Raw genomic sequence first — 11,669 nt, 5'->3', positions numbered from 1 at the left:
ATAAACCATTTCTATGTTCGCACTAAAACGAGTTGTCACTTTCTGTTTTGTGTATTGTGTACAAAATGGTTGTGCGACATAAGCCTTTTTTTCCCCCCTATGTGGTCAGTGGTTCGTTTTTTATATTGCACTGCTGGGGGGTTTGTTGGTGACAAGGTTGCCTTGTTGGTTTCTACTACCTTTTTAAAGAAACAAAAATGCTGTTTTTAACCTTTGAATACCATTTTTAGACTTTTGTCAAGGCCTTATCCGTCAAAGCTTTTAGCAGTTCAATATATATATAAATATATATATTTTGTGTTGTTGTTTTTTGTTGATACTGGTACCTTTTTTCGTTAAAGAAAATGAAAACTGTTTCAATTGTCGGCTTTAAAGTGAAGTTATCTTAGAAAAAATAGTAATATGAAATTATAGGGATTGTGTGCGGATTTTTTTTTTTTTAACGGTGCTTTGTTTAAGAAAAACATAAATTAAAAACAGACAAAAAATGTATTCTAGCTTTTTTCGCGGTACGTGTGATTTACTTTAATATCTATGACAGTTAAGTGCAATTATTTCATCACTCTAAAATGCTATTTTTGTGTCAGTTACTGCAGGTGTTTTCATGTCTTTGCAAAGTGACCGATTTTGATGCCTTCTTGATAGTGGTAGACTTTTTTGTAGCTTTTTAGAGAATTTGTATTCCTACAGTATCAATTGAAAATAAAAACCCATTAAATTGTTCTTGCGTCTGCTCCTTTTTTGCCTTGTAAAAGAGGTTTAGCTTTGTCCAACTGCAATGCAACTTTGTAGGTAGGTTGGAAAAGAGAATTTTTTTAATTATAAAATTTATATAAGTGACTCTAACCATGCACTAGGGAGAGAGTACAGAAATTATAGTGCACACAAAAAAATTTGTGAAAGAAAAAATGGTACTTGTTATTTTCATTAAAATATTTACATTTTATTGTACATTCATTTTAATTCAGATTAATTAAAATTAGTATTACATTTTATTTACCGTAGTCATTAAAACATTTAATACATTCATTTAACTAAATTGAAATGAATGTTTCATTACAAATAATTTATATTGAATGTTTATATGACATTTAATGTAATTTAAATAATGCACTTCTTTTACTTTCATTTAAAATGAACGTTTATAATAATATTGCATTCATTTTACATTAAATGTAAACTAATTAACATATAGTATTTTACTTTAAATTAAAAGTTTTTATAGTAATATTCAATTTATTCATTTTACATTAAATGTAAAGTAATTAAAATATTGCATTTTTCTTTGAATTAAAATTTATAGTCCTATTTCATGTTTTCATTTTACATTAAATGTAAAATAATTAAAATATTGTATTTTACTTTGAATCAAAATTAGTGTTTATAGTAATATTTACATTTTAAATATGTAAAGTAATTAAAATATTGTATTTTACTTTAAAATTAGTGTTAAATTTAAAATAAAATGTATTGAATCTATCAATTTTACATTCAATTTGCATTTAACTAAAAATTTGATTATAATGTAAAATAATTCAAACCAATGTAATTTATTAATGCTGATTTAAATTTGAATTTGTATTTAATTTTAAAGTAATTAAAATTCACTTTTATGTGAATTTAGTTATTTCATAGTATTTAATATTAATTTGAAGCCATTCATATTGAATGTATTCATTTTATTTTACGTTAACATAAGGTTTTATTATGAAGAAATTAAATGCTTCATTTATTCATTTTACATTACATTTTTAATTGAAACTTTAAATTAAAATTAGCATTTCATTTTAATATAAAGTCAATTTCAATATTAATTTTTTTACATTAGATGTACATTTTGAATCAGTTTTCAACTAGTATTTTTATATTTTAATTAAATAGTATTGCTTTTAAATTTAAAGCAGTTTATATGTAATATTATTTTACTTATAGTGAAATAAGTTCAAATTAGTATTCACTGTACACAGGTTTTAGAAGTCCAAATTCCAAGTTTCATTGCAGGATTCAGATTTACCCAAATCCAAGCCTCATGACTCATACCCAGACTTTACCTCGATTACATTAAAGGAAGGATGAATTTACTCCTTTTAGACGTCCCATTGTAGTAGGTGATCCCAAAAACATGCATCGTCCTAATTCACAGTCTTCAAGATGCTCAGTTGGTTTCAATGTCCGACTATATGACCTAGTTGTAATACTGGTATTTTATCACCAGATGGCGGCATTGTAAATGTCAATTTCTGTCCACATACCAGAATCGGGTCCTCACTCACTAACATAAGCAGTTACCAGGTGCTGGGAGTTGTACAAACAGCAGATGGAGGTTGGGCAGCTAAAGTTACCCAGCCTGTTACTCTCGACAGGTTCTCTAAAGAGATCTTTCATTATTTGGACAAAATATGCTGAGACCTCGATACTTTTGAGAACAAGTGAATTCAATGTATGAGAAACTGCAAGTCTATAGAAATAATAAGGAGAATGAATAATAGAGACCTCAATATATCCAAGGACAGATGGATATCCGAACTGGCCTCCAGCATGGAGGCCAGTTCGGGGGAGATTTGGGGTGAGTGCTTATTTGTGCCCTGGGCATACACAATATAACTGTTGCCCTCAGGCTAATTAAACACATGTATTATGGCACATGTTCCAGTAGGTTCCTGGTGTGTCAGATTTGGGATGAGTTACTGGGGATTCTGGAAGAATAGATCAGATTCAGAAATAAATATTTCTGGAAAGGAAAACAAGTGTTACAAAGGATTAAAGCAGAGGGGGCATTACATAATACTGGGCACAACCTCAAAATTCTGGAGGCAAAGGAGATCACTCTGACTTAACAATGGTACACTCTTCTATATTTAACACTCACAACTGTCTGTCATACCTGGTCACTCTACCAAAACACTTCCCCCAGCAAGTGATTCCTCATTGTCTGTGGCACCGTCATGAGCAGCACCCACATCAGGCTTTGGTGAGACCTAGTAGATTCCAGAAAGACATTTCGGAGTTCAACTATATCAGTCAGGATACAAGGAATATCTTCTTGCTCGTTACTGGTGAGTTTTATCCTTTTCTCTCCATTCTCAATGCATTCATTATACCAGTCATGAAATTCCCCCTTTTGCTCAGTATAGAAATAAAGCTGGGCAGGACTAATGCTTCCAATAGGGAATTCAGTTAGGAATTGTTTTTATTTAGTAAAACTTATTTTACATTTACAATAATAATCATTAGCTCAGCTAAATCAAACTGAATTTAGACTATTCACCACCAATAAGCAATTAGTCCATGAATCTTTGGCCTGGCTGAGCAGACCCTCTCAGAGTCCTTCATCTGTCCATTATTCCCACCCAAAAACCCAACCCTGGCAAAGTCTTTCCCTTTGTCCATGAAAAGGGGTTATCTTCCTCCCCACCCACCCACCACCTTCACCGCCACAAACCTGACCACAAAGTCCGGCTTTCTATTAGTGGGCCATCGCACCACCCTTTCCACATACACTCCCCCAACCCAGGACAGATATAATGCTGATCCAAAGAGCTTGCAGAACTTGTCAGCTAATAAGCATGAGCTGGTGGTGTTACTGTGTCTATTGTTTTCCTCCCTCTTGTGTATTAAGGTTATAGGCTGCTCCATCATGATTGCTTGTGAGGATGTGACAAACACCCTCTCTGTCCTGATCATTGGAATGTTTTGCACCTACACCTTTCTTCCTGACAGGCTGGTCACTCCCTTCACTTCCTCTTTTCTTTAAAGGAGAAGGAAACCCCCCTGGGCACAAAACCCCTCCCCTGTGTTGCCCCCCCTCCTCCCCCCTGGCCTACCTGTCCCCCTGGGCAAATGCCCCTAACTTGTTACTCACCCCTCTGCGCAGGTCCTGTCCATGGAGTTCACAGTCGCCATCTTCTCCCACGCGCGTCTTCTTCCTGCTTTGACCGGCGTCTTCTGGCGCATGCGCAGTAGGAACATTTACCGGTACGGCTCTACTGCGCATGCGCCGAATGTCACAAAGTTTTCCGATTTCACTTCGTGCGCAGTAGGAACATTTACCGGTACGGCTCTACTGCGCATGCGCCAAATGTCACGAAGTGAATTAGGAAAACTTTGTGACATTTGGCGCATGCGCAGTAGAGCCGTACCGGTAAATGTTCCTACTGCGCATGCGCCAGAAGACGGCGGTCAAAGCAGGAAGAAGACGCGCGTGGGAGAAGATGGCGACTGTGAACTCCGTGGACAGGACCTGCGCAGAGGGGTGAGTAACAAGTTAGGGGCATTTGCCCAGGGGGACAGGTAGGCCAGGGGGGAGGTGGGAGGGGGGCAACACAGGGGAGGGGGGAGGGGTTTTGCACCCAGGGGGTTTCCTCTGTATTCTCCTGTTCTTTGTCTTCTGCTCTCTCTATTCCCTTTTTTTCCTTCTGCTCCTCTCTTTCCGCTCTGTCTCCCCAGGTCTCTGACTCCTTCTCCAGAACCACAAATTTATTTTTGGTGGTGATTAAGAAAGAAGTAGGAGAACCTTCCCTTGGGTCTAACAAGTCAGCATGCATTTTGTTTTTATTATTCCTGTTGACTGTCTGCCAACTATTCTCATCCTTCTTACCTTTCTATTAGTATTGTTCACTGCTTTCCCACTTATCTCTCTGCCTGGTTTTGTGTTCTCCTTTCTGTTTGTTCTCACTGTTTTCCCCACAGGTTTCTTTGGAACAATATTACTCTGTGAGTCCCTCACTTCTGTTTCACTTTCCTCACTGGTCTCTCTTTCTGGTGTTACAAAATCCTTCCTCATCTCTTTGGCAATCTCTGGGAAAAGGGTGACTATATTATGGTAGGCCTCAGGGCAACTCCTATGCATGTGTCTAATTGATTATAGAGATTGCACCTGACATTTACACATGCATCTACAACATGTGCAATTGCATTACATAGGGCGCACCTCAGGGCTGCATATGAGCTGGCCAAATGGTTACTTGCTCCACATTTAAAACACCTACGGGGCTGCCCAACATAAAAACAGGTACCTCGTTCTTTCCCAATGAAACAAGAATTGGTTCGGTGCTGTGGAACATTACCCATCCTCATCAAAAATCTTAACTAGAGGTGTAAGGACTGTACATTGCCTTTGTCATAGGGATTACCACGAAATGCTCCCAATTTTGGTTACCTGCCCTTTTGTGCATATTATAAATTCGCCAAAAGTGTTCAAGTGCTTCCTGAAGCTTAAAAGTGACATCAAAATCAATTTCGGATTGTGCAGCTGATAAATCCCCAGGCCTGAAACCCATACTATCCAGTATGACTGTTCTTACAAGAAACCTTCTAGATGGAACTTGTTCTTTCTCCCCATCCCATTTAATTTTTACCCAATGTTTCCTCTTAAAGGGTTGGTTATCATGGGATACATCTGGGGTTGCAAAAAGCCTTCGCTTTCCCCAAATACTGTTTGCAGTTTCATCCACCCTTCCTACCTGAATAGATTCTACCTCCACTCTCTGCTGTACCTGACCTGACTGATTCGCTATATGACCAACTTGCTCCACCTCTACCACCACCTCCTGACTCACAGACTCTTCAGCTGCATTCTCTTGTTCAGGCTGCACAACCGCACTCTCACTCTCACTTCTGTTTGTTCAGCCGCACTCTCACCTCTGCCTTTTCATCTTGACTCTCTCTCACTTCCATCTGCTCACACTTAATTCCCATCTGTGGCAGGTGCCACACTCTCAGTCACACTCTCAGTCACACTCTCAGCCACACTCTCAGCCACACTCTTAGCCACACTCTCAGCCACACTCTCAGCCACTTCATTCCGCACACACAAAGGAGATTCTTGAGCTGTCACTTCCATTTATTCTTCAGATTCTGGGCCAGTCTCAGCTGCTTTACGTGAGACCTTCTTGCCCTCTGTTTGGTTCTGGCATTGGACACTTGGATCTTCTGATGGTCTCACTGCTGCTTTGGGAAACTCTGGAAAGTCCTGATCAGATGAAATCTCATAAGTGGCTTGAGCCGAATCCTCATACCATAGCTTAGGTCTTCTGCTGGTTTGTGGAAAATTCACTTTGAAGCTTTTCAGTTCTTTTTTTCTTGCTCCTGAATCTCCTTCTCATCAAAAGCCATGTTCTGCTGGGAAGGCAATGGTTTTGCAAACTCTGGTTCACTATTAGAAGTGGCTGAACTTTTGGAGGTACTGGATTGGGTCTGGCGCCGCCCAGTAGCAAGATGTGGATACGCTGCATTATAACCAGAGCGCATTGACTCAAACCTTTGCTTGTTCTGATAGATTTCTTTCCACAGCCTGACTGATCTGTGCAGCCACTGGAACAGAATGCTCTGTTATACAGATAGCTAGAAAGAATATCAGTCAAAAAGCTGATCAGGTAAGGCAATGGTAGCACTTTGGTATAAGCTTTCTGCTCTGTGCTTATGAGATATGGGGAGGTACAGTGACAATACAATGCATTTATGTCCACCTGAAAAGTTAAGTGAAATATTGAGTCAATGTCCCACAAGACAAAGCAGAATCAAATTATCTTTATCGGAATGTCAGTTCATGCGCTGCTGCTTGGAATGCCTACGGCTGATGCAACACGGCTGATGCAACAATGGGAGTGCAGTAGATAAGGTGGTTTGTCTGGGGCAGTGCAAGGAGGCACATTGTACCCATACACTAGTTCATTGCATGAAACCTCAAAGTAACATAGGAAACGTGTGTGTATAATTATAATAAGGAGCTTTGGAAGTGTGTGGCTAACCAGACTGGGCCTTTGTCAAAACAGCAGCAACCAACCCCAACAGGAACACCAAAAGAAATAACCGCCCGAGACACATAGTAGGCAAAACATAGTCATCCCATATGTAGCTGGAGGAGAAACTCAGGAGGATTTTCAACAGATACCACTTCCCTGTGTTTTTCAAACCTAGCAAAACACAGAGACAAAAACTGGTACACCCAAAGGATCCAACACCTAAAGAAAAACAAAGCAACGTGGTATAAGGAGTGCACAGATCTATACATCGGGGAGACAAAACAACTGCTCACCAAGCGAATGGCTCAGCATAGGAGGGAGAACTCTACAGGACAAGACTCGGCTGTCTTTCTACACCTTAAAGACAAGGGATGCTCCTTTGAAGATAGCAATGTCCAAATATTGGATAAAGAAGACTGCTGGTTTGAAAGAGGCGTGAAAGAGGCGATTCATGTCAAGGTGGAGAAACCATCCCTGAACAGAGGCGGGGGCCTTTGACACCACTTGTCTGGCAGTTTCAGAACACTTCACACATTCATTTATGCGACTCTCACAAGTAATACCTGTTTCTATGAGTTACATGGCACATTGGATAATCCTATCGCAGTAACTACACAGAATCAACACCTCTGTGAATTTTCTCTGAAGAGTTACAATGTGCCATTGTGATTGGATTAGTGGAAGAGTCTATATGTCAAGAACTTCCCACACCAGTCAGTTGAACTGAAGAAGCTGCTTGGATGAGTAGTGAAACATCTTTAATAATTACTCACCAAGTTCAGTTTTTTAATTAATTACTAATATTAGCTAAATATAACCATTTTTTATCATTTTGTACTGAGACTCCAGTGTGTTGAGGACTCAATGTTGACTTACTGTATAAGTTAGACATTTATGAATGGTGCTGGCAGTAAATAGAGGTCAGTTTGGCTTTAGAGATTGGGAAACACCTTTATAGTGACTATGATCCACATGTAGAGACTATGTTAAGAATGTGACACCTTCATGGGAAACAGTTAAAAAATCAGCTGGCCTGAACAGTGGAAATGATGCTGCCAGGGAGTTTGGGTCAATAAGGACTGGAGGTTTCAAATGAGTAAAGCTGGAAAGTTGACTATGATATGAGTGTAACAACTAGCCTAGGGAAATAGAGGCGACTGAATGAGGCCTTGGCTCAGTGAGAAGTCCTCTCCTATCCCAGTGGTCCATACCAACCTTGGTCAAAATAATGGTCAGCTGTTCTTGCTACAAGGTCAATGTCATAGTATGGCCCTTCTGCCTGTTACTTTAACCACACAGAATTGAGAAGGTCTCACATACAATGCACTCGCCCCCCTGAACCAAAAAAGCCATTGTACGGCCAAATACATATGCAAATGTGACTCCTATTCCAGGCAGTAGATGCATTGTCAAAGTATTACATGACACAAACAAATGGAGTTTACAATTTTGAGAAATTGGACATACAATTTTGAGAAATTCAGAAATGAGAATCAGAGCCATGATAACACAATAACCTCACCCCACGGCTCTTAAGCCAACATTGTTCTCAGAAGGAAAGCTTTAATTTATATTGCCTTATATGAGTGCCTGCTCTACATTTGTTTGGGTTCTTCTGTTTAAGTTGAGCTGGTAGGTCCACCTTAAAGGGTTGACAGTGCTTGTTAGTAATATGGGCTATCCAAGATGAGTGATAGACCCACATTAAAAGGTTCTCTAAGTGTTTGACACTGCTTGAAGGTTGATTGGTATCCACAATTGCCACACTGATCAAACAAAGGGGGACAAAGTGCAAATATGGGTTCCTGAATAAAGGGAATCAATCGTAAAACCCTTTGTGCATTCCAGAAGGGGTCTGGTATTTTATTGTGTCAGAAGTTTTATTTGTTCAGAAGGGTAAGAAGCTTTTATTGTTTGAGAGTGCTTGCAAGTCATATGGCCTGTTCTTCTGCCTATGTTCAGCTTGAAGGTCCAATCTAAAAGGATCTCCAAGTGTTTGATGGTGGTTGTCAGTCACATGTTCTGTTCTTCTGTCTATGTTTGACAATGCTTGTAGGTCACATGACCTGTTGTTTCAACTGATAGCTCCAATCTAAAAGGTTCTCCAAGTGTGTGATGGTGGTTGTAAGTCATATGGTGTTTCTTCTCTCTAGTTTCAGCTGGCAAGTACACCTTAAAGGTTTAATAAGTCGTTGATAGTATTTGTAGTGATATGGTCTATTCTTCTGTTGAAGATGAGTGGTATGCTCACTGGTGGTAGCTTTTCTGGTGGAAGTTAGTGGTTGGTTCTCTAAACTGCTCATAAGTCATATGGTCTATTCTTCTGTATATGCTCAGTTGGTAGGTCCAATGAAAAAGGTTCTCTAAGCATTTGATGAGGCTTGCAAGTCATATGGTCTGATCATCTGTCTAGTAGCTTCAGCTTTGTGTTGATAGAATGTATCTTATAGAATGTGAGGTTCATTCTGCTTTGAGGAGTCATCAAGTGCTGAGAATAGTTTAATATTATTTTAGATGTGGAAGATGTGATAGTAATGTTAAGGCAAGCTCCACCAATTCCATAAAGATCAGATCATGCCATGTATCCTTGCTTGCCTCATATATAATATAATTAATCATATTCAGAAGTTGGGAAGACAAGTATAGAATACAGACTTCAGGAAGCCCAACTAGCTACAGCTGAAGTTCTTTGGTGAAGGTGATCCTTTTCAGCAATGTCCACCTACATGATACTACAGTTCTGTAAAACACACTCTGCAGGTTGAAGAGTCCACCCAATGTGTCTCCCAAAGCCTCACTGTAGTGATAGAGAAAAAAATGTATATACAGGTCCAGTCCAACATTGACTAGACAAGTAGAAATTTTAAGCCTGTTCACTCTTAATGGCTCATTTATTAAAGGTCAAATTTGAATTCATGTGAATTTTTTTTTAATTCAAATATACTCACAATTTGACTGGGAGGTTACATAAGAAAAAATGTCTAATGGTTCTGACCGAAAATGCGAATCGTATTCGATTCGTACGAATGTCAGGAAGACTGTTAACATCTCCATAAGGCTGAACAGACCTTTGCCATTGACTTGTAAATGAACTCGGCAGGTTGCGAATACTCAAATTAGGACTGTTTCGATGGTCGAGGTGTGATAAATCTCACATTCAAATTTACATTAGAATAGCGTGAGTAAAATTCGAATGTGTGAATTTTGGCGCCGGAAATTCGAATTCAAATTTACTATTCGACCCTTGATAAATCTGACCCTTAGGGGCCGATTTATCAAGGGTCGAATTTCAAAGTAATGGAAGTTTTTTGAACTCCATAACTTAGAAATTTGAAGAAAAAAAGACCAACTGAAATTTATTAAAATATAATACATAAATAGGCTGTATCTGAATCGTCTGAATTGAAGTAAATCGTATTCGATCTACTTCTATTCAAAGTTTAAAAAAAAAAGAAACTTTGATTTTTCAAAGTCCACCAAATGACTCCAAATGGTTCTAGGAGGTCCCCCATAGGCTAAAACAGAAATTCAGCAGGTTTTAGATGGCGAATGGTTGAAGTCGAAGTTTTAAAGAGACAGTACATGATAAATTTCAATATTAACATTTTTTCAAATTTGAATTGAATTTTGGCCTATTCGGTAGTCAGAGTACACAAAAATAGCTAGAAATTCGAATTTGTTTACCTCGAATTTTTACTTCGACCCATGATAAAGCTGCCCCTTAGTATTTAGATATTCACTTATATCATTCAGCTCCACAGAGCAGCCTGTTCACTGATAGTGTATTGATACTCACTACTACCATACAGATTCACGGGGCAGCCAATCAGTGAATCGACACTCAACACTATGGTACAGGCAGAGCAGCCTGTTTGCTATCATTGTATAGATACCTGTCAGCTTTATATAGTTGTGCGGTACAGCCTGCTCACTAGTGTACAGTATAGATACTCACTAGTCTGACACAATATATAATGTGCATCCGAGTGTGCAACTGAGCGTGCATCTGGGTGTGCAGATGATGAGTACAAAGGAACTAGTGGGTTCCATAGGAAGTGGTTTCAAAAGTTTCAGTTTTGCATCTCTGGTCGCATGAAACTGAAGGCAAATTCTTTGCCTTTTTTCCCCCTGGAAAATGTTAATTGGGGGGCAGTGACATCACAATCTGTTGGATGAGGTAAGTGGATTGAGGATTTGGGGAGAGATTTTATAGTGAGGCATGTGGGTGCTGTAGGGGAGCTGAGCTGAACCCGATATCTCTATTCAGTGTTGCTCAGGGATACTCACTGTGTTCCATGTAGGGCAAAGTCATCAGCCGACAGCCCCCTGTGTTCTCTGCCTGAGCCCAAGTACAGTACCTGAGGGGGGGTTACATGTCAGCAAGTCTCTGCTATGCCAATATCACATACATTTATTACATAGGACAGGGGTCTCTGGCCAAAGATGACAACCCCCCTACTGAATATCCAGGGGCAGCACAACAGCGCTCCAGGGGCAGCACAATCGTTTTTTAAGAAAGCACAGATAATTGAGAGCATCACATTTTTTCAATGCTAGCATCCCCTAGGGTGCAGTTCAACTACAACATGAATGTCTTTTACATACATTTAACCAGAAACAGTCATGTACATGGCGCTCCCAGCCAGGACTGATATAAAAGCCACTGAACGAGTTATAGGAGAGGAAAGACTTTGCATATATTATATATACAGAATAAATATAGAGGAGCTCAAACTGGTAAATACTGAAGCCAGATTTTACTATTGTCACACCAGGCTTTTGTAAGGGTCGTTTATAGAGACGTATCTGTAATGGAAACAGCATTGTCACTTTAAGGGTAAGGTCACACTGGGAGATTCGGGGAGATTTAGTTGCCTGGCGAATAAATCGCCTCTGCTTTGGGGCGACTAATCTCCCCGAACTGCT

The sequence above is a fragment of the Xenopus laevis genome, chromosome 4S (assembly GCF_017654675.1).
Source record: "Xenopus laevis strain J_2021 chromosome 4S, Xenopus_laevis_v10.1, whole genome shotgun sequence".
NCBI lineage: Eukaryota > Metazoa > Chordata > Amphibia > Anura > Pipidae > Xenopus > Xenopus laevis.
This window is presented reverse-complemented; position numbering follows the sequence as displayed.